Source organism: Pinus tabuliformis, chromosome 9 (genome assembly GCF_031772625.1).
Source record: "Pinus tabuliformis cultivar Carrire ecotype Pingquan chromosome 9, CPIR1, whole genome shotgun sequence".
Classification (NCBI taxonomy): domain Eukaryota; kingdom Viridiplantae; phylum Streptophyta; class Pinopsida; order Pinales; family Pinaceae; genus Pinus; species Pinus tabuliformis.
This window is the reverse complement of record NC_142307.1, coordinates 760,072,380-760,096,179: the sequence shown is the minus strand read 5'-3', so window position 1 is coordinate 760,096,179 and position 23,800 is coordinate 760,072,380.

The window sequence follows — 23,800 nt, the reverse complement described above, 5'->3', positions numbered from 1 at the left end:
CGAAATCGATCAATTTCAGAGTATCTCATCAAGTGGAAGAACTTACCCACTGAAGATTCCAAATGGAAGGATGAGAATTTTATACACAAGCATCCAGAACTACTCAAGCATTGAGGACAACACTTTTTTGAAGGAGAGGGGCATGTTAGGTCCCTATAGTACTAGTGTATTCCCTTATTATTATTATTATCATTGTAGCCCCTTATTGTTATTGTTGTGGCCTTGTTTTCCCCATATTGTTATTATTGTGCCGCATAGAAGCCCACTATTGTTATTGTTATGCCCTTACATTATTATTTTTATGTCGATTCTGATTATATTATGGCCCCTTAGACTCTTATATATTGAAAGGAGGTCTAGTCATTTGTATCATCTAAGAATTGTTCATTTGTGTAATGTAAAGGAGGTTTCCCCCTCGAAGAGGCTACTTTTGAAGTCGTTGATCTATCTCATTCTTCTATTTTTGTGAGCTAGTTGCATAACAAAAGCATAATGCCTTTGTCATATTTCTACCAAAAAAATTCAAAATATTATCTTAGCAAGCAGTTAAATGTTAAATGGTGATGTTCACTAAATAATTTACTAAGGTCGCAAGTTCACATCAGGGCAACAAGCTCTAGATAGATTATATGTATATTTACCCAAATAACAATATAAAGACAAATAACAAAATAATATTACCAGGTCTCCCCAACAAAAGGTGATGAGCATCCAATCTGTATTACACTAATAAACACACAATTCTTGGAACCTTAAGGAATTTGACACAATAAAATAAAATAAAAGGTTTTTTCATAGTTTTCCTTTCTTATTTGGATTGATACAAGGTCGAATTGATTTAATGTAAAAAAGGAGAATGATTCTTTCGTTGTGAAAAATAATTAAGGAATGGTATTTGATGGATCACACTACAAAGTTATTTCAATAGTGTGGAGGACCTCTTTTTTCTTACAAATGATGCCTCTCCATAGGTTGATGTCTGTCATGCATGCCAAATATTGGGGAAAGGTGGATTGAAGGAGGAGAATTTCATAGTGTTTATGTATGATGATATTTTTAATAATAGTGAGAATCCTCGATCAACCATCCCAATGGAAAAGATGTCTATGTTTTTAAGTCTCGGAGCTATGTGCTAATGATAATATTATCTCCATTTTCTTGGTTGATTAATTAGTAGGGGGAAGAAGGAGAAGGACATCGTCTACTTCTATTTTGAGATAACTAAAGGGTCCAATATCAAAGTTGTCTTTTGGGGATTTGTTCCAAAACAAAGTGCAGCTAGCAAGTACAATCTAGTTACAAAATGCCTAGTGAAATGAATTATTCGAATTAGATGAGAACTATGCTGAAATTGCTTGAACCTCATACGACATTGTAAGTAATTTTTGGTGTGATTGAACTTGGATTTTATTGCTCAAGTCACATTATGATGTAAGAACTTGAATAGAGAAACTATAACCATAACACAATGAAACCCTTCAATTATGTTTCTATGAAATACTTGAGATCAACGTGTCAAAGTGAGTTAACAACGACATCGCTTGGTGGTGCATAAATGACAAAATAGAATTCCCATGGTAAAATGATGGGTTGGTTTGTGTCATTCCTTTATTATAGCGAAATAAATACCACATATTAAAAGTTAAACAGGAATAAACCCTGAAAAAATAAAATAAAAAATAAAGAAGATACTTTCCCACTTTGTGTCAATGAACACATTTAATTTTCTATAATAAAATCTCGTTGTTCATATTATCGAAAACACTAAAAAATCAAGATAGGCCGAAACACTAACATCTCGAGATAGGTTACATTTCGTGAACCACGGGTAGTTCAATTTCACATCAATTGGGGAGTGGTTGGAGTGGGTTGGACCATGGTTAGTCTATAGAGCAGAGGGAGTTTCAACACAATTGGTCAATGTTTGATTCTCAACATACCATTTTAGGAGTACAAACTGCACTCTAGATGGAAAATTGGCTGCTTTGTATCCCAACCAAAAAAAAAAACAAAAAACAAAAACGTTGGAACTTGTGTTATGCACAATAGTAGGTTACAACCCAAATTTAAACAAGAACTTCACTCAAGTTATTGAGACTATTATATCATAATTATAATGCTCAGTTGCAGGAGGAGTTGTGGACTGGTGAGAAGCATGTTCAAAACTCTGTATTTCAAACTGGTATGGTAGTGCTTCCAAGTCCCTAACTTCAAAGAAAAAGCAAACCCATAAGGCTCATAGTCAAATACATATTGCCATAACTATAGTAGTAGAAAAGTGTTGAACATGATTAAAAGAACATAACTTTGAATAACAAGATGAAAAAAAAGACAAAAAAGCTTGCAACTTGGAGATAACTGCCTTTAAGTATGATCATTTGTTTAAGCAAAACTTATGCGAATGTTTCAACAAACTTTTGTGAACAGTGAAATGCATGTGAATGGTTGATGAGAAATGTTGTTGCAGTTGCTTACCCTGCTCTTATAAGCAACTACTACAACGTTACTCACCAACAAAATCTCCCCAATCCTTTAAAAGGACTTTTAATTGTTAATTTAAAAAACATTTTTAATTAAGAAAAAATAAAATGATTTAATTTTCCATAATCAATTACATAATATTCATAAAAGAATTTTTACCTATTTCACCGCCTAAAGATTAAATGATTGTGAAAACATCTTTTAGTACATTTTATCATCATGAAAGTATTAAAAATTTAAAATAAATCTTATCTTCACCACCAAATTAACATCTTTTATGACTTTTTATCATTAAAAATACCTAATCAAATATAAAATAAATCATTCCACTAAATTAAATTTATAACGACTTTATCGTTATAGCTTTATGAAATTAAGGTAAGAGTCCATTTGTAATTACAGTAACAACAAATCACTTCATACAACACCTTAACCATGATGAGAACTTGTAAATTTTCTAAAAGAATAAGCTCTTCACTTTTATTGATATAGTTTTCTAAATAGTTTAAGATCAATTTTCACCTTTCGCTTTTCATAACATTTAATATTTTCCATGAATAATCTCTTTACTTTTATTTAATACAAATTTTAAAAATATTATATAGATAAAATATTATTAAAATTAATTTTTATTTATTTTATTAATTTTATCAAATCTAGGTATAATTATTTCTATTGTAAAATTATTAAATTAAATAATAATATATATATATATATAGAATTGACACTACGTGTTCTAATTAGAATATTGAATATTTTTCTAATGAAATTTGTGTACAAAGAAGGTCATGAATGGTCTATTAGAAAAACTCAACGGTAGGTCTCTCGTTTCCCATGGTTATCAATATTAACCATTAATATTGTGAGATGGGAATACATTGGGCGTTAAAACCAATAGTAAAACATCAAGCCCCTTCGAGCTTTTGTAAACCACATAAACTTATTTTTTAATAATTTAAATTTTATTTGTTATTTTTTATTTAATTAAATAGAATATAGGGTGGGCGAACTTTAATGTTGAAAAAAATATATATCCGCTAGTAAAAAGAAATGCTATTGTCAATTTAAACATTTTTTAAATACTTAATATCCTTGAAAATCATCTATCTTCAATTTCTCCCATAGAATAAAAACTCTCAAAATATATAATTTAACCACTAAAAATATTCTCTCAACTACACACTCCGATGAAAATTAAATCTCTTGGTATCCATATGAAAATATACTACGATTCATCCATGCCTAACACAATACTGAACGGGAAAATTTCAAAACCATTTGACCATACAATGTTATTTTAACTTCTTCACTTTCTCAAATCTGATGCATATCATGATACTTTAACTGTTTACTTGTAAGGCTACTCTGCCCAAATCGAATATGATCATGTAGTGGTAAGGAAAGGGTGGCGTACTCTTTATTAAAACCAAAATCCGTTTAGATACTTGAAGACAAGCACTTTCAAAATATCTTGGTTGTGTTCCTCCATATAATTGAGGACAAGCGCTTTGACAACATCTTCAAATAGTTTACCAAAGACATTGATGTGGGCTTCTCTCACCTGGTCTTATGCTTGTCGTGTTATTAATGCTTCACTTTCATTCCCCACCCAAAACCGATATTCCTCCAACTAAGAGATTGCTAGGTTGAAACCTCAAAAGTTCGCGAGATTAGTGCTTTGAATGGCCTCCATAAGTTTCTGATGAGAAGGAAAGTATCTAGTGAACATCATAGGAGTGAAGCGCATGGACGGTGTTCCCACAACGTATGCAAACATAAAAGATGCGCGAATCCAGTTATTCTCTTCTTCTGATCACTGGGATCTCGCAATGAACCTCTCTGCCTCTACTTAAAGCCTTGTAAATTATGTGCATGCCAGAAGATCCACATCGATAGGTTGTTGACCATATGTTTTAGCCATCATTTCCTCCTCTGCTTGCTTGGTCATGCATTTGATCAAACCGTGCATTTATAGGCTTCATGGATGTCCTCATAGAGTGCTTTAGAACACATCTATGGCACTTGCACTTCAAGCCCCAATACTTGCAGTTGGCTTGGTGTTGCGCGTAGGGAATAAGAGTATCAAAGTAAGGAATGGTGATCTCTTGGAGGCATGAATAAACATGGCACTTCCCACATACCTCTTGCAGGAGTTCGGGAGGCTGGAATGGTTAATTAGGCATGGAACAAGCCAAAGACTGCTAAAACTCTCTCCTTGTGGGTATAATCTAGCTTCACCCGTTTTCTCTTTTAGAGAAAACTTAGGGTCTAAACCTACACCAATTGAGTTGGAAGTTACAATCTCTCAAATACAGTTAATGTCCACTCGCAAATTTTCTTTTCTTCTCTATGACCATCACACATTTTCCCATTCGTCTTAAACAAATCAATTGTTGGGACCTCCAGGCTACTCGATGTGGAGGAACCAAATAAACTATAAAGTTAACAAAACAATCTATGCGGTTTTTCTGAATTGACAAATCACCATGGTGATATGATCTTCTTGACAAGTCTTTTCGAGTGCGTTGTCCACATAGGTGCTTTTATAAGCAATTGTGACCGTATTACTCACTAACAATGCTCCTGGTCCTTCTTTTGCAGGTAACGTAGAGTCCCCGACCATGTCCGTCTTCGATCATTTTTATCTTCATAATGCCCACTAAATCAGCTACTTCTAGAGGAGAAGATATAGGTTCTCTTATTAACTAGTGTGAGATGTTATATTTGGAAAAAAATGGCGATAGGGATCTTGAAAAAGGACAGATGTCATCCCAGTAACAAAATTGTAGGCAAAGCTTGGCATGACCATTTTCAATAAGAAATGCCTATCGGTGTAATTAAAAAAACTCAATTGGTTGTAAAATATTAAACCTATATTTTGGATCAACCATGTCAAAGAAAATAAAATAATGAAAAACTTAAAACAATCATGTGTTATCTTTCCTCTATTATTGTTAGTCAATTTGTTTGCTCTCATCACTTGGATCATTAGTTAAGATGAATCTATGTTGGTTTTTAATAATATTATTTATATTATATATATTTCACATTTTTATATATAAAAGTATTCTCATTTTTAATCTTATTGAAACATTGATTTAATTTCTATGGGAATCTTTGTAGTAGTCGTGAGAATAAGGGTTGAGATATATCTCAAAAGTAATGAAAACTTTTTTCCTTTTAGATTTAATTAAAAAATGTGATAAAATTAAACTAAAATAAAATATTTATAAAATATTTTTGTGAAATAAGTTATGTTTTTTGGGCATGTGGTATTGATAAGCCATGGTATTGGCCCATGCTACTGTAACTAAGCCTATTTACATGTTAAAGCAAGGGTGAATATCCATGGTTAGGAATCGTGTCATATTGTTGTAAAATATTTTGATTGTGAAAGAAGTTATGGTTTTTGGGCACGTGATATTGATAAACCATGGTATTGGCCCATGGTATGATAATAAAGTCTATTCACAAGTTAATAACAAAATCAAAATATAACAAATTAACTTTAACTTTAACTTTTTATTATTAATTAAGCCAGCATTTAAATCATAGTTTTAAAAACCGAAACCGGTGACCAGACTCGTCCACCTAATAAACCGGGTTTCAAACCAAAACCTGTCAAATTGGGACTGGTCAAATCTCAATGAATCGGTTTTTTAAAAAAACATTAAATAATCAATTTTTAATGAAAAAAAACTATTTTTAAGATTTAAAACCATGATTCCAAGCCAATAGAGACAAAATATGCAATACATATCATCCACAAAATACATAAGAAATGAGGCTCTAAATGGCCTATAAAGTCCAAAAACAATGCTACAAGCTATGAGGTCATTGGCCTACTACAAGACTACAAGTCTAGACTCTGCACATGATCAATCATCAAATTCATCACCACTACTAGACACATGATCATCATCATCAACAAGAGCTTCATAGACATCATCTAGTTCAGAGTTTGAGGATGCCTCAGCCTCATCTACAACCTTAGTAGAACTGCCACCAATAACAATAGAAGTGGACCTAATGGAAGCATTAGTTGGTTGAGTTGCATGACTAGTGCCTTCCATTGGTTGTTTTCCTTTCCTTGATGCAGATATTGATCCTGGTTCTAATGGCACCACCAAATCTGCTTCATCCCCCGCTAATGCCATGTCAATATCAAAATCAGCATCAAACACGGGATCTTCAATCTCCTCCACCCATTCTGATGTTGGATCAATATCGTCCAACACAATGGGATCTAGATCAATTATTTTGTTCATCATTTGGTTTCATCTTAGTCGAAGGTTGTATTCCACGAAGACAACATCATTTAACCATTTTTGTTCCAAACAATTTCTCTTCTTCATGTGTATGCACTCAAAAATAGACCGATTGTGCTCACAACCTAAAGCACTGCAAGTTTGGTTGTGGACTCTAATTGCAAACTTTTGTAATTGAGGACATTGGCCGCCAAATGCCTCCCACCAATGTGTTGCAAAGAAAAAGACATTAATTAGTAACTTAGTTCATTTCATTACTTATTTACAAATTACAAGTATTTATAGATAATTTGAATAGTAAATTTGTAAACAATTTAACTTGAAAAGAAAAACAAATTGGAAATTGGAATTGCTTACGTGGTTGATCCACATCTCTTGCCATCTTTGTCAAGTTTTTTTCAAAGGTACCAACTACCATACTGAAAAGAGTAAGTTTTCTATGTATTTCCAACCTGTCTACATGGATAGGGGCCATGCGCTCCAAGCAATCAATCAATCCAGCTCTGACCTCCCCATCCTGCAGATTTCCTAGACAAGCTTAATAATGATACTTTGGGTTCAAAAAATACCCAGGTGCATGTATAGGACAATGGAGTTGATTGTTCCATTTGTTATCAATTATCTCCCATATACGGCCATATTGAGCTAACATGTCCTTGTAAGCTGTATGTATCTGCTCCTTTGCCTCATCCATAGCCTCATAAATGTAGCCCGTGGCCAATTTTTCCCCATCCACCATCCTTAGCGCCTTACTATAGGGGCTCGATAATTTTCACAAGCTCTGCAGACCTTTTCCAAAAATAATTGTCAAACACTTTCTTTTTGGTGTATTTGCCATCTTGTCTACAAGCCCACCAAGATTTAGTCTATTCATCAGAAGAAACATTTTCTACAGGTTTTTCTGTTGAGCATTGAGACATTGCAATGTGAGGAAATGAGTTGCAAATCTCATAATTGTGGGCCTAACAAGCTCTTTTCCCCCAGTGTTTTTCCTCATTAAGCTCAATATCCATGAGTGTTTGTAAATTTATTTTTTAATGCATTTGGCATGCTCTATAGTGTTTTTTACCCACTCCACTTTGCCTATGTCCTCAATCATGAGGTATATGCAATGTGCAACACATGGAGTCCACAATATGGTCCTATATTTAGACTCAAGCATCTTTCCACCAAGAACATAGTTTGAGGCATTATCAATGATGACCTGCACAACATTCTGCTCCCCCACTTCCTGAATAATGTCATCTAAAAGCTCAAATGGAAGGGTTTCATCCTTCACCTTATCAAATGTATCAACTAATCTCAAAAACATGGTTCCTTGAGGGTAAGAAACAAGGAAATTAATGATAGTGCAGTTATTTCCATCAATCCATCCATCCGCCATGATGGAACAACCTATTTTGAGCCATGATCTTTATACTCATCCAAATACTCATCAATGGAAGAAATCTTTTTTTGCAAAAGAGATCCCCTCAAGGCATGCATACCAGGGCCTTTGAAGCCCTTTCTTGCAGATGTTGGCCCTCAATTTTGGTCATTTTTGCCTATCAAAAACCCATCCATTTACCACCATATTCCATCCTATTTCACTTACATGTGCTTCATTTTACTCTTAATTTGCATATTCAGGTAACTCAATTAAGTTTTTCAATCTTTAGAATTTTTTGTAAAATTTGGGTTTTAAGAGTAAATTTGGACTGCATTAAAAATTCCCCTAATATCTCTGTTAAAGTCATATGTGCAGGACACCTGGGCGAGAGCTGACCGCATATTTGGAAATCTTGGGAACCATGGATGAAGGAACACCTATTGGTTCGGTTAAACTGAGCAAACACAATCTCGGTCAACGTTGGTCAAACTTAACCTGTCATTCAGAAATCCCTATTAAAAGGGGACAGAATATTTTTTTTTGGGATTATTCCTAATTTTATGAACCAGACTTGATGAGTTCGACCTGAATGGATAGATTAGGATAGATAAGGCTGTTAGAGCCATTATAGCAAAGTTTGTTTATGGTTTTCCTATTTAAACACAGTTCATAAACCATTCAAAGGGTAATTGAGTGTAATTTGTATTCAGACTATTGGAGACTTTTTGATAATTTGAAGAATACTTTCTACTGTTCTAGTTGTTGTTCATGCTGTGGATATTTTCATAAGTTAGTTGTAGCTGAGAGTTCCTTAGGTGTACAAGGCAAAGTTGGAGGGCCCCCATACCAATCTAAGTACACTTTGATTAAATTAGCATAATTTTAATTTCAGTATTTATTGCTTCATATTTATGATTAAGCTATTTAGATGTCTAATGCTTCTTGTGTGATTTTGGGATGATGCTAGTTTAAAATCAAATTTTTATATGAAATGACAAACAATAATTTAAGTTAAGTTCTCTTTCTAACAAGTTATGAATCATATCTAAAATCATCCTTTTTGCATTTCTTGTATAATTTATTGAATTTCAATTTTATTTGATGAAATGGTAATGATATTGGAGTAGATCTGTGAGGAAGGACAACCAGGATATCCTAAGTTAGGAGCTTCTTCTCTTGTTATCTACACATCACAGACCACTGCTCTTTAGTTTCTCTTCTTGGGGACAGTATTGTGAGGAAGGACAACTAGGATCTCCTAAGTTAGGAGCCTCTTCTCTTGCTTATTGCATCTTGAACAAGAAACTTGTTAGTCTTTTAAAACTTATATTATATTTGTATTATGCACTTCCTTTAACTTTATAGTCTTACCTTCCTAATTTGATTTCACCTTAAATCCATATATTTTGGACATGCTTCCATGTCTACAAACCCGGATTGACAAGTAAAATACCTGCATCAGATTACTTATTAAATTGACCTTACATTTTTGGTGTTGTTGTCGAGGAAGCACATTTAGATTTAGTTAAAATAGAAAGCTTTAAACAAAACACAAAAACAAAAAACAAAAAATTCATTATAGTTATTTACATTTAGATAGAAATTAGAAAGGTATATCCCAAAACAACCCCCAACCAACTAACAAAAACTCATTAATTACAAATCCATTTGCAAAACAAATATCTACAAAACATGATGTTAAAGAAGTCATTTAGAGAAGGAGGGTATGCCACCACAAGGATCTTTTTAAACCCTTGTCCACAATTTAGAATGGTCACTAGGGATGAATCTTCATTTCAAAAGATAGAAGAGCAACAAAGCATCCATGAAGAGGATCCACAAGAAGAGAACCTAGAAGCTTCTTCTAGTTATATTTGTAAGAACATTAATGAGTTATGGATCACATATGATGAAGCTCAAACAATAGAGCTAGAAATTCAAGAATATGTAGCATATGATCCCTTTTACATTCATGATTTTGAACAAGTTCAACAAGAAGAACTTTGTGTTATGAGAGTTGAGGAGAATCAAAGACTTAAGATCACACTCAAACTTGGTTTCAACTACTCATTAGGCCACAACGCCACTCCATTTTTCAACATTCCTTAGCATCAAGTCTTTATGATCAACTAACTTTTCATGTCCAATTATTCATTAAGGTATATTTTTCAAACTTGGATGTGAGTCTACTTATGATCTTGTTACACGAATGGATGCATTGGAAATTCTCTTATACTGGAGAGAATGACTTATTTTTATACAATAGAGTATAATACAATAAAAGAAATAAATAAATAGGTAGAATGAGTTCACAATAAGACTTTTCGTTCAAACTCTCATGAATAATTCTTCAAACCATTGTTCAATACTCATTTGGAAGGATTTTTACGGAAAAATGTAGTAAGAATAGTCATATTTTGGGTAACCATCTAGGATCATTTTCAAACCATGTTTTTAAACAAGGTATATCTTTAAATATAGGTTTTAAATCCATTTTGAAACTTTCAATTTGGATCACAAATAAAAAATATGATCAAAATAAAAACTAGGTCTCAAGAGAAATTTTGAGGATAGAGTTAGTACATCATTAATTTGAGGGGTGTTGGGCAATTTATTGGACTTAAATTGCTGCATTAAATTATCAACCAGGGAAACTCGTAAGCTTGTGATGATGCCAGCACAATATATGCAGGAGTAGGCAACTAACTCTATGTCTAACTAAATGATTTATGATTCAATACAATATGCAAGGGAAGAGGCTCCTAACTAAGGAGGTCCTGGTTGTCCTTCCCTACAGTATCATAGAGAAACCATATAAAACTAAAAACTTGAAATAAAGACAAGAGAATGAACTTTAATTGTTGCTCAGATTCAAGTAGAGAGAGAGACTAACTTAGTCTCTTGATTGTCCTCTCATGCACTAATCCAAACTAAACTAAGATTCATTCATAAGCAGAAGAAATGAAATAAAAGCGCAAAAGAATGAATTTCAATTACCATATAAATCATTGGAGAGAGAGCCTAACTTAGACTCTTGGTATCTCCTCATATGATACTTGAAACATAAAAGCAAAAGAATGAATTTTAATTATCATGCAAATCAAATGGAGAGAGAGTCTAACTTAGACTCTTGGTTGTTCTCTCATATGCTGATAAGATTCTAATTTAAAACTCATTCATCAATCATAAACAAATCAAATCCTCAAACATATAAGAAATTAAATGAAATAAGATCTAATATGAAATAACATGTTTCTCTCATCCTTTTAGAGTGAGCTCAATTCTCCTAAGAACAAGACAAATTATTCCATATACTACATTAAGAAAACTTATATCTAAAACTACATAAATTCATATTCTACATTCACAAAATTTATATCTAAAAGTACATAATGGAAATATATGAAAAATGAAGCTTTATTCTATGCCATCATAAGTTGGATACAATGCTCCAAGAGTCCTCCATTTGGAATGGAGGAGGTACTCCTATTTATACAATGAGAGGAGATAACAAACTCATAATTATGATCCACTAATCTCTCCTTTAGTTCCATACATTTCTCAACCATCTAGACACATAACCCTATCCTCCATGATTTCCTCCATGAGGTCCATGATATTCTCCATGAGGTTTATCTTATCAAATTCGAATTTGATCATTCAAGGCCACATAAAGGTGTCTTGGAAGCTTCCTTGGAACCTACACATGTCACCAAAACAACCCACTTTCCATATATAAAGTAAAATATATTATTTTCGAATATTTAATCAAGAATTTCTCTCAAAAATGCTTAAAAATAAACAATATTTGGAAAATATAAATGAGACCCATTAATGGTGAATAGTAGGGAAAATGGAGTGACAAGGTGATGAATAGGGAGCGAAATAATGGAAGCATAGGTGAAAAATGTATGGTAATGAGTGCCATTTTTGGAGCCCAACAAGGGGTCTAATGGAACATTTTAAAATGATATTTATAGGGACTATATCCATTGGAATCTAGTTTCCAAATCAATTTAAATCACCTCAATCTGATATCATATGAAAATGTTATGCTCAAAATACTAATTGCTTGTCGAAAAATATGCATGGTGACAATTTTAGGTCTTGACTGTTCATTGGAATATTTAAGACACAAAATCATCTTCTTTTCAAGACTTGTTTACATGGGAGACATATATTCAATTTTATATCAATAAAAAATTTGAATCATCCCATTTTGAGGACAAATGAAAAAGTTATGCCACATTTACCGACTGCATGTCTTCAAATCGGCATAGTAAAACTCTGCGTCCTAGGTCTGTTCTGTTGGAAATAATACTGAGAGGGGGGGGGGGTGAATCAGTATTATCAGATCAATAAAACTTTTTGAATTTCATACTCAGAAACATATACGCTACTTCAATTAAGTGAACCAGCATGTACACGCTACTGTGTCTAAAGCAACCAGCGTATAACCAGAAATCTTATGATTCAGTTAGTTTATCTTCAGTGAATGCATCAGGACATTATTAACCATATTAAAAGTAAACAGGTGCAGTATAACAGAACAGATCATCACACAAAAGCCACACACATGAACACCATGATATAAGGTGGAAACCCAATGTGGGTGAAAACCACCTGCTGCAAGTCGTCTCTATCTTTCTTTAATAAGAAACTTCAGATTACAATCTTTTGTACTGGTGCAGCCTTATACCAGTATGTAGGCTAAAACCTGCAGAAGGCTACAACCTTCTCTCGTTTTCCAGACTCTCCTGGAAGGGAGCTCCAACCCCCTTTGCTCTTGTACTAGCTAAGATACTAGTACGTAGGTGCTGGCCTACAATCTTCTTTCCTTCAGGAACCACTTTTCATACATTTTCAGACTGGATATTCCTGAAGCACAACACTACAATCTGAAGATCACAATTCATCAATTTTCATAACAGATCATACTAGCATCATCAATCTTTGAATCACTGAACCACTGAAACCCTATCAACACCCAGTCACCAGAAACACAGAGCAGACTACAGAACTTCTGCAATAACAGTCAGACCCAACTGCAACCCCAAAAATTAAGCTTCAAAAGATATACGCTACTTCAATGAAACCAACCCGCGTATACACGCGTTTTTACCAAAGACAACCTGCGTACAGATCTAAAAATAATTTCTCATATCTTGGAGCTGTACCAGACATCAGTCATACTCAGAACATAACATTGCGTCAGTATGCAGATCTAAAAATATGCATAATCAACCATATACCGATAGTTCATTTCAAACCATTTGATCCCGATTTATCCTTAGATCTCGTCTTCCATCAACCGGTGTGATCTCTCCTTAGCTTAGATCAAGCAACCCAGAACCTGCATGTTGTTGGGAAAAGTATCCAATACGGAATGACCCTATCCCACTCTAAGGGTGATAGTACCTCAGCAACAATCAAAGCAAAGCTATTCGAGATTACTTCTTTATGAGATGTAAGAGAGAGGAGGAAGAGATCCACTAACCGATGTCTTCCGCTAATGATTGATCCAATATTCTCTCCTTGCTGCTTGCTCCCAGCTCCTTGCTCTTTCACTGGCCCAGCTACACCAAGATCCTGCAAAATAACAAGAGAGGGAAACTACAAGAAGCATACATTCATAATTGATTCAAGGATTAGAATAAACCAAATACACAAGTATAACAACACATCATTGAGACACATGCATATAGAAGAACCTCAAATGCTTTATTAATGGAAGAAGTAAAGTTCTGGAAGTGATACAACCATAAGAGGCCCAATCCAGCATCACCTCCCAGCAGAAAGAAATCTCCTCTTCACCTCCTTCAAAGCAAATCACCCAATAGTTCTATACTCAAACCAACAGCACTTCCTTGCATTCACAAGATTCCAGCCTCCCTAGACCTCATGAGAGAGATCTATATATAGGATTTTTGGAGAAAGGATGAGTCAGCTTGAGCTTGGCATGAAGTTGACTAGTGTCCTCTCTCACTTCAGTTATTCTTCAGTTCTTGAGTCCACTTGGAGGTTCTTGCTTCCACTTGGAGATCTAGACCCTCTTACTCATCACCAGTCGAATTCCCTGATCCAAGTGTCATTTTGGAAGCTTCCTGGGCATTGACACCTTGAAGAATGACTGTGCCACTTGTCCAAACTCGCCCAGCGCAAGTAGCCTTCTTTGCAGTTGACATTCAGCGCAGGTAGACAGTGGAGCTCTTGACATTCAGCGCAGATGCTCAGTGGAGCAGTTGACATGATCCAGAATTAGCTTGTTTTTTAGTGTTTTCAGGTGGAGAACTGATATTTAGTGCTGTGGTTTGTTGACCTTGTTCCTCTAGGGGTAGGAACAACATGTTTAGGGACTTTGGATCCCTTAGATTATTGACATTTCATGCTTCATGCTGTAAGGCACAAAAATGTCTATAACAGTTGCCCCCTAAAGTATGAGGTCGTTTATCGGGTGAAATGCTTTATCAGGAGGATCCGAAGTTCATTCAATCGCTGAGAGGTGACATGTAATAAAATACAATACAATACATTATTTTTCATTCTGCTTTCATGATCTAGCTGAGGCGGGCATTCCCATGCTCAGCTTTATAAATTCATTTTGGTACATAGAACAGATGATCGTCTGACGGTAGACTGATAATTCTCTGCTAAAATTATCATCCTTTGAGTAGGATGATCATCTGCTGCAATGATGTACATGTCAAATGTTTTTATATTTCCTGAATATATATCGCAGCCCGGATGGATGAAACTAGATCCGAGGTCTTCAAACTCGTTCGATCTTCACTCTAAGTACAAGTCGATCCATGTGAGAATTGCGCTGAAGTCGAACATGGAAAGACATCGCTTGATTACCGGTCAATAATGTAAACCGTTAACAAGCGCGAGAGGAATCACCGATAATGATAATGACCCTCAAGGTACTGCAGTACAATTCACGTGGTGTGAATAAAGGACTTGGCGTCGAACACCACGCAAAATCTTCTGGTCGAAGGTCATTGATGTATACCTGTCGCCGGAAGTGAGAAACTTGTCATTGAGGCATGCAAGCTTCAAAGTACTGAGGGGGGTGTTCCTAGATCAACTTCTTGGATAATGAGCTGAAGTCGACAAGAAGCGATCCGTCAAAGGAGGGCCTTAATGAATCCCACATCAGTGACACGGAACGGAGCTAATGATTTTAGTGGAGGTGAAAACAATCTGTGAAATATGATTCAGGGTGGCGATCATGGGTGGATGAAGGATAATGTATGGCAGTGGATGGGACACGGTTGACTCTTTCTGAACAACATCTCTTGAACATATAACGACACTGATGCGATGGATCGGTAGCATTACCCCAAATGTGGATGGTTTGGCGAAGACCATGGTGATGAGACCGGCGAATGAAACAACCCAACCCGATGTGATACGGAGGAAAAGTGTCATGTTCAAGAGCGATTTGCTACCATTAAAGCTTTGAGGTTCTCCCAATTTTTCCCCAGTCATTTCTGACCAGTACCTCTTTATTTTTGTCAAGCTTGAGGAGGATAACATATGCTTGTTCTATAACCTACCCTTCGGGCAAGCCCATCGCTATGTTTTAACGAGCCTAGCGATAGGGAAACTCGTTCTCGTCTAAAGACGAGTTTGTCGCTGTTTAATCATTTTAACGAGTCTAACGACAAGGAAAACTCGGTCCTTTTCATTTTTAGAGAGTCTGAAAAGGTACAGAAAGTTAACTCCAAAATTCCTTTTTCGTCATCTAATCCCTTAAGTCCGAAAAAGTATAAAACAATACAGAAGGGATGAGTTTTCAATAACTTTAACGAGCCGAATAAAACAAGCGCTCGACCTTTTTGTGTAATAATCCCTCAGGTCCAAAAAGATTAAAATCTAGAGGAGGGATAGCTCTTCCGGTCACTTTAACGAACTGGAAGGCCAAAACTCGGCAAACTTTTCATATTTTACGAGTCAGATGAAAAGAGCTCAAAGAAGACTCGTCTTTTGAGGAATGAGTGATAAACAGGGATAGCAGCAGATTCCAGGTACAGGTTGGAATTTTCCAATCACGGCAGTGTCACAAGGATGGCTAAGTGAAATCACTCTTCGCAGCTGTTCCTCAAAATAGGTAAACAATCATATGGAGGTGAAAGATTGGCCAAATGGAATGGAGGTGGCAGGTGCAAACACGACCAAGGCTTTTTATGGCTAATAAATTTACGATCATAGTGGTTATTTACCGGGGTATGTTCATTTTTAACAAGCTTGACTGCTCAATCTTATGTTTATTTTTTAACGAGCATGAACTATGTGCTAAAACTGCTCGGATCTCGCTTTTCTATTTTTTAACGAGCATAAATTCCGCGGTAAAACTGCTCGAATATACCAGTCATAAGATAAGAATGTCTCCTGTGAGATAGCTATTTTTTATGGAGCTTTATCTCACGAAGCTATGCTCCTAATTTGGAAAATTTTGACCTTTGCCCCACATCCTTTCTTTATGCAAGTTCGGAAACGACTAATCCAAAAAACAGATAAATAACCGCTCTTTTCTTGCACTCCAAAAGGTTTGCATGCCCCCAGGTATAAAATACAATTTCAAGGCTGCCCCTCCTCTCCCCCACCTCTGTTTTTCTTTGGGTGTTCACAGCTACTTGTCGTCTTGCTAGTCTAATGTTAACGGTACTTGTCTTCTCGTTATTTTTAACAGGTCTTATGCGGTACTTGTCTTCTCGTCAGCCCAACTTTTGACAGCTCTTTTGCAAGATCGCAAGAGAACAGCTACTTGCGATAAGAGAAGAACACTACTCAAAGACAAAACATTGGTGTTATTGAGGGAGGCTTGCCTCTTTCTGGTTACCCAAAGATTGTTTTGTTAACACCATCAAACGAAAACATCTCCTCGGCACTGTCTACCGAAGTAGACAATGGTGAATGACCTTTGTCAAACAAGTAACCTTGACAAAAGAATCCTGTTCTAGAACAACCCCTCTTCCATCCTCGGACGGGGTACGGACTAGTCATATTCTCTCGCGGAAATTCTACCTTATACCCAGGGTTTTCTCTGCCCGAAGCAGACCAGGATGCATGCCCCCTGGGTTCCAGTCCCATCTTTCCGAATCACTCGCACTCATCGGGAAGGAGGACTGGGGGTGGAGACATTTCTTGATTGAATAGACCATTCAGGGTTTGTATTTGACTATTTGCGATGCGTGATCCCGGAAATGAAAGTTGGTCTACGAGCTTGACCATTCTTCCTTCGTGTGGAAAACACATTACTCTAAAGAGTGAGGAGACTATAGCTCCCATGCAATATATATAGTCTCGTCCAAGGAGTAGGTTATAATCCAAGGGTCCTTGAACGACCATCACGTTCATTTGAACGGTCTTCCCTTTCAATGTAACAGGCACATTGGGGAGGATCCCTAATGGTCGACTGGTTCCTTTATCAAAACCTGAGAGATTTCTTATCTCAGGAAAAAGCGCCGGGGAACCCAGTGCTTTCCAAGCAATAGTGGAAAGGATACTCACAGATGCCCCTTCATCAATGATAGTTCCAGCCATTACCATTCTATAAATTTGGACTATGATTCTGAATGGTACACTGGCTGGCAACCGGGGTCTGCCTAGTTGGTTCCAATCAAAGGACACAACCAGGTTGCTTGGCGGTGGGACCGAATACACGGCCGGATATGACCCTGATGATGTTCCTTCCTGCGATAAAGGAATGGGCGCATTGCCCTGATGCTCATCAGAGTCGGTGTTGATGAAAAGAATCTGGATGGTGTCATCCTTATTCTCTTCAGTGAGGGTGTCATTTGAAGATGAAACCTCTGAAGGAAGAACCGGGTCAACTGCCGTTTCGACCTTTGGACTTTCGTCCGGTCTGGATTCAGTAGGTTCATTCTCAATGACTGACGCTTCAGCTGACCACTTGAGCGGGCCAGCTGTATTTTCAACCAACGAAGGACTTGGCACGAGTTTTTTGTATCCAGGAGGAAGTCTCAACGGTGAAACCGGGCGATCTTCCAAAACTCTCTTCGCTTCGTCTAAGAAGGGACAACGGTGGATGGCGTGATCGCCTTCACACAGTCTGCAGGGGGATCTTGCTCCTCCTCTTTGTCTTGAACCTTCACTTTCGCTGGTTGACAGTAAGCATTCAACATGGCTATCAGAGGTTGATGCTCCCGAATTGTGCAAACGAGGGGACCAGTCCCTTAGTATCCGGGGAATATAGGGACAATCTCTATGGAAGTGGTCTCCTCTACATATGACACATGGCGATTTAGGCCCGGTCTGTGTTGTGTGTGGATTTTCGTCAGATCTCTTTTGCTTGCCCCCAGTCGCCTTAGGCTCCTTCTTCTTCTTTTCTCTCTTCTTCTTCTCCTTCTTCTCCATGGGAGCTTGGCTTTTGCCGGCTCTACCTTGCGAAGATGAAGGATTGGAGGAAGAGTTATAGGAATTTGAAGGCTGGTGGGCAGCTCTAGACTGATCTAACTGTTGACTCGACTGTTCAGGAACCATGGTGTTCTGAACTGCATTGGTTGAGAATAGCCAAATTGGCAGGCCAATTGTCAGTCCTGGAAGCGACAATGTGGCCATGTGGGGCGCACCAACTTCTCCCCAAGAGGAGAAAGGACTAGGATTTCCATCATGTGGAATTCCTTGGTTGGGGCGTTCCATGTTCTCAACCTACAGATCAACGCAGGAATAGGAGGTGATTATGTTCCGTTTAAAATAAATTTTATAACGACGCTTTAGACACAACTTGCTTTTTCACTTTTTAAGAGTCGAGAAAAAGCTAAAGATGACTCTAGTCTCCTTCGATGTTTTAACGAGCCCGAAGTGACAAATGCTCGGATGGACTTTTTCAATTATAGAGTTTGAAAAAGGCCAAAAGAAACTACTCTGGAGTTCTAGGCAGAGGGTGTGCCAAACTTTTCGCAAAACCACAGAATACGTTTTACGGTACGAGTGGTCGATCTTCGTGAATGCTGTGTTCACTGCATTGCGATCAGTAGGGCGGCCGACACGGTTTCCTATGGATAAAGGCTTTGTTCCTATAGGGGTCTCCCAATATATACGCGATGGTACGTGGGAGCACAAGTCCGTATTGATACTTATCGCTTCACCGTGGAGGAATCACCCAACCACTCAACGCTAAGATATCACGTTTAACGACACCGGAACACGTCTCTAGCTTAGACCTCTATGTGTTTGCGTTATGTTTCAATGCGTTGTTATGTAAATTCAATTTATTTTAAGGTTGATCTTGTTTAGCAGTTTGCCTTTATGGATCACCACGAGATGTATAGTAACACTCCTAAATGAAGTCTAAGATGATAAGCAAGCTTTTCAATATTTCAACTTTGAAAATCTTAACTACTGAGGGAAAAGAAAGACATCATCTTTTCACACAGATCATAGAGCACACACTAATGCACTTTTCCCTAAATCAACATACAAACTGTCATAATGCACATGCACAATGCAGGTATTTCTTTTCTCTTTCTTAATGTTGGTGTAATACAAAAAGAAAGCTGTTGTATAACTTTGAATTCAACTTCAAGTGAAAGCAAACAAGCTTGTCCAAAATCCAAAGACACCTTAAGATTTACTTGTTTCGACACTAGAAATATATAAATTCAAACCATATGACGAAAGCAAAAGCTCAATCAGCTATGAACAGCAAACAAACTAACTCTTAAGATCAAAACGAAACTTATCACAGGTCTAGATCTAAGAGGCCACAGCAAGACTAGTTCACTTTCGTTATGGGAAACTGTAAATGATATAAGAAATACACAAAGAAAAAACACAGTTTCTTTATACAACTGAGGCGGAATAGCGGCAAGGAAAGTTGGTTTCAGATAGGTACATTGACAGATAACAGGCTGCAAAAACAAGGGTGAAAACAGGGCAATAAACAGGAGGGAACCCCAGTAGCACTAGGCAAAACTGGTTCAGCGCAGGTAGTACACTGTCAGTTTGACATTCAGCGCAGGTAGCCCCTTCGGGATCTGCGCTGAAATGCAGACTGCCTTCACAGTGCCTGCACTGAAGAGATAAACTTTCGTTTTTCTCAGTTTCCGGGTCACAGATTGCTCAAGAATTCACAGTTTTTGGCCAAATCAGAAGCTATCAGTCAAGTACACACTAAGGGATGAAAAGGAGGATGAAAAGCTATCACTAAGAGCTATTTAGAGTCCTTGTGGATCAGCTCTTCAAATCATAAACTTGCCCAGAAACTGAGCTAGAGTAGCTGCCCTATACTTTGCATTTGAAAGAATCCAAATGCAGTTCGATTCGGTACTCCCTGTGTTTATGAAATGAATAGCAAAAACACAAACAACCAACAAGATACGATCCCCAGTGAAGTCGCCAATTTGTTGTTGGGAAAAGTATCCAATACGGAATGACCCTATCCCACTCTAAGGGTGATAGTACCTCAGCAACAATCAAAGCAAAGCTATTCGAGATTACTTCTTTATGAGATGTAAGAGAGAGGAGGAAGAGATCCACTAACCGATGTCTTCCGCTAATGATTGATCCAATCTTCTCTCCTTGCTGCTTGCTCCCAGCTCCTTGCTCTTTCACTGGCCCAGCTACACCAAGATCCTGCAAAATAACAAGAGAGGGAAACTACAAGAAGCATACATTCATAATTGATTCAAGGATTAGAATAAACCAAATACACAAGTATAACAACACATCATTGAGACACATGCATATAGAAGAACCTCAAATGCTTTATTAATGGAAGAAGTAAAGTTCTGGAAGTGATACAACCATAAGAGGCCCAATCCAGCATCACCTCCCAGCAGAAAGAAATCTCCTCTTCACCTCCTTCAAAGCAAATCACCCAATAGTTCTATACTCAAACCAACAGCACTTCCTTGCATTCACAAGATTCCAGCCTCCCTAGACCTCATGAGAGAGATCTATATATAGGATTTTTGGAGAAAGGATGAGTCAGCTTGAGCTTGGCATGAAGCTGACTAGTGTCCTCTCTCACTTCAGTTATTCTTCAGTTCTTGAGTCCACTTGGAGGTTCTTGCTTCCACTTGGAGATCTAGACCCTCTTACTCATCACCAGTCGAATTCCCTGATCCAAGTGTCATTTTGGAAGCTTCCTGGGCATTGACACCTTGAAGAATGACTGTGCCACTTGTCCCAACTCGCCCAGCGCAGGTAGCCTTCTTTGCAGTTGACATTCAGCGCAGGTAGACAGTGGAGCTCTTGACATTCAGCGCAGATGCTCAGTGGAGCAGTTGACATGATCCAGAATTAGCTTGTTTTTTAGTGTTTTCAGGTGGAGAACTGATATTTAGTGTTGTGGTTTGCTGACCTTGTTCCTCTAGGGGTAGGAACAACATGTTTAGGGACTTTGGATCCCTTAGATTATTGACATTTCATGCTTCATGCTGTAAGGCACAAAAATGTCTATAACACTGCATACTAGATCTCTTTCTTTATCAGATATTCAAGACTTTTTCCGTGCATTTTCCTAATGATCTTCTTCTCCTTATATAGCCTTAGGCCCTTCACAATACCACGGTCCAAAACCATAGTAACACAATACCATCAACTTCAAAACTAGGGATCAACACGTCTGTCGAGATACCTTGGTCAAAAACATAGGCTCAAGTATCGAGGACTAACTACCATGGACCAAAGGGAAGCTTCTCGACATGTACGCTCTTTTCTGTTCATGAAACTGCGTGTATACGCGACTTCGTATATAGAGAGCCTGCGTATCTGTGACTTAGTATATAGCGTACCAGCGTGTATACGCAACTTGGGCTTAATGAACCTGCGTATATGAAATTTCTCTTCATTCTTGTAGTCTGGACTGAGATCTGTCATCAAAGAGAGTTGCCATCAAGGACAACACCTGTACCGTAGCGCCACACCTGTGCCAAAATGCCAACAATCTCCCCCTTTGGACTTGATGGCAACCCCAAGATCCTTAGAATCATTCTCCCCCTTTGTCATCAAGGGCAAAGGGCTGTGCTCCCCCTGAGAACATGCTGATATCTCTGCTCTACTGTGCTGAACATGCTCCCCCTGACTGTAGGCAAGATCTGCAAAAGATGTTCTTCAAAAAGAACCAAGACTTATACATCATAAAGGACCTTCCTATCACCAAACGACTCAATACATACATCCATACTCCCAACCAAGAGGGGATACATCAGAAATTTACATATAACAACCAATTACATTACATCATTCATCCCAGGCATAGTGGGGAAACCAACATAGGCCGTTACATGACCTTGAAATCATCAAAGAGATATGACATGGAGACGACAAATCTAGACCAAGACTTATGAAAGTCACCAGCAGCATCTGATAATCATCTTTTAGATCAGCAACCAAGATTTCCTTCTGTGCTCCTTCTCCTGAAACCAACAACAATTGTGAACTAGAACCAAAAACATCTAAATGCCAACAATGCTTTATTAGACTTTAAGTTGCTCCCCCTAAAAACTGTGCCTGCTGCACCCCCTAAAACTGTGCCTGAAAGACTCTGGCATACCCATCTCAGACCTTCTCCAACCAGAGTCTGCCCTTGCTGATCAGAACTCCATATACGCGACTTCACCTGCATAAATCAGCGTATGTACGCGGATATCCCTTATACAACATGCGTACACCAACTTTTCTTTAGAACAGACAAGCTTCAACAGCAGGATGAAGCATCAACTACTCCCAACTTTTGTCTGAGATATTCAAAAGTCTCCCTGGGCAGTGGTTTTGTGAGAATATCAGCAACTTGTTCTTTAGAAGAAACATACTCCAACTTGACCTTTTGTTCAAGCACTTGTTCCTGGAGGAAGTGATACTTGATTGGTATGTGCTTGGTCTTTGAATGCATGACTGGATTCTTTGAAATGCTGATTGCACTTGTATTATCACACAAGATAGAGACAGGTGGAGTGCAAGTGATTTGAAAATCCTGCAAGGTCTACATCATCCAAAGAAGTTGTGTGCAACAAGATGCCGCAGCCACATATTCTGCTTCAGCTGTAGATAAAGCAATCGAACTCTGTTTCTTGCTGAACCAAGATACTAATCTAGAACCCATGAAGAATGCACCACCACTTGTGCTTTTCCTGTCATCCACACTTCCGGCCCAATCTGCATCTGTGTAAGCATGAAGAGTGAGATCTGTATCTCTAGGATACCATAAGCCATAGTTTTGAGTCCCTTGAAGATACTTGAAGATTCTTTTGACTGCCTGAAGATGAGTTTCCTTTGGGTTGGCTTGAAATCTTCCAACAATTCCTACTGCATGCATAATGTCTGGTCGGGTACCTGTCAAATAAAGCAAACTCCCAATCATGGATCTATAAGTTGGTTGATGGACTGCTGCTGATTCATCATTTGTACTGAGGCTACATCCTGTAACCATGGGGGTACATACTGGCTTTGAATCTTCCATGCCATACTTCTTCAAGATCTGCTTGAGGTACTTGGTTTGAGACAAGAAAATACCTCCTTCATTTTGTTGGATTTGCAATCCAAGAAAGTATGTCAATTCTCCAAGTAATGACATTTCAAATTCTTTCTGCATAACCAAGGCAAAGTTTTGACTCATAGCAAGTATTAGCAATTTGCTATTTTCAACTTTCATATAGAGATTGCTATCTGCTGATCCTTTTGAAAAACCTTGTTGGTGAATATATTTGTC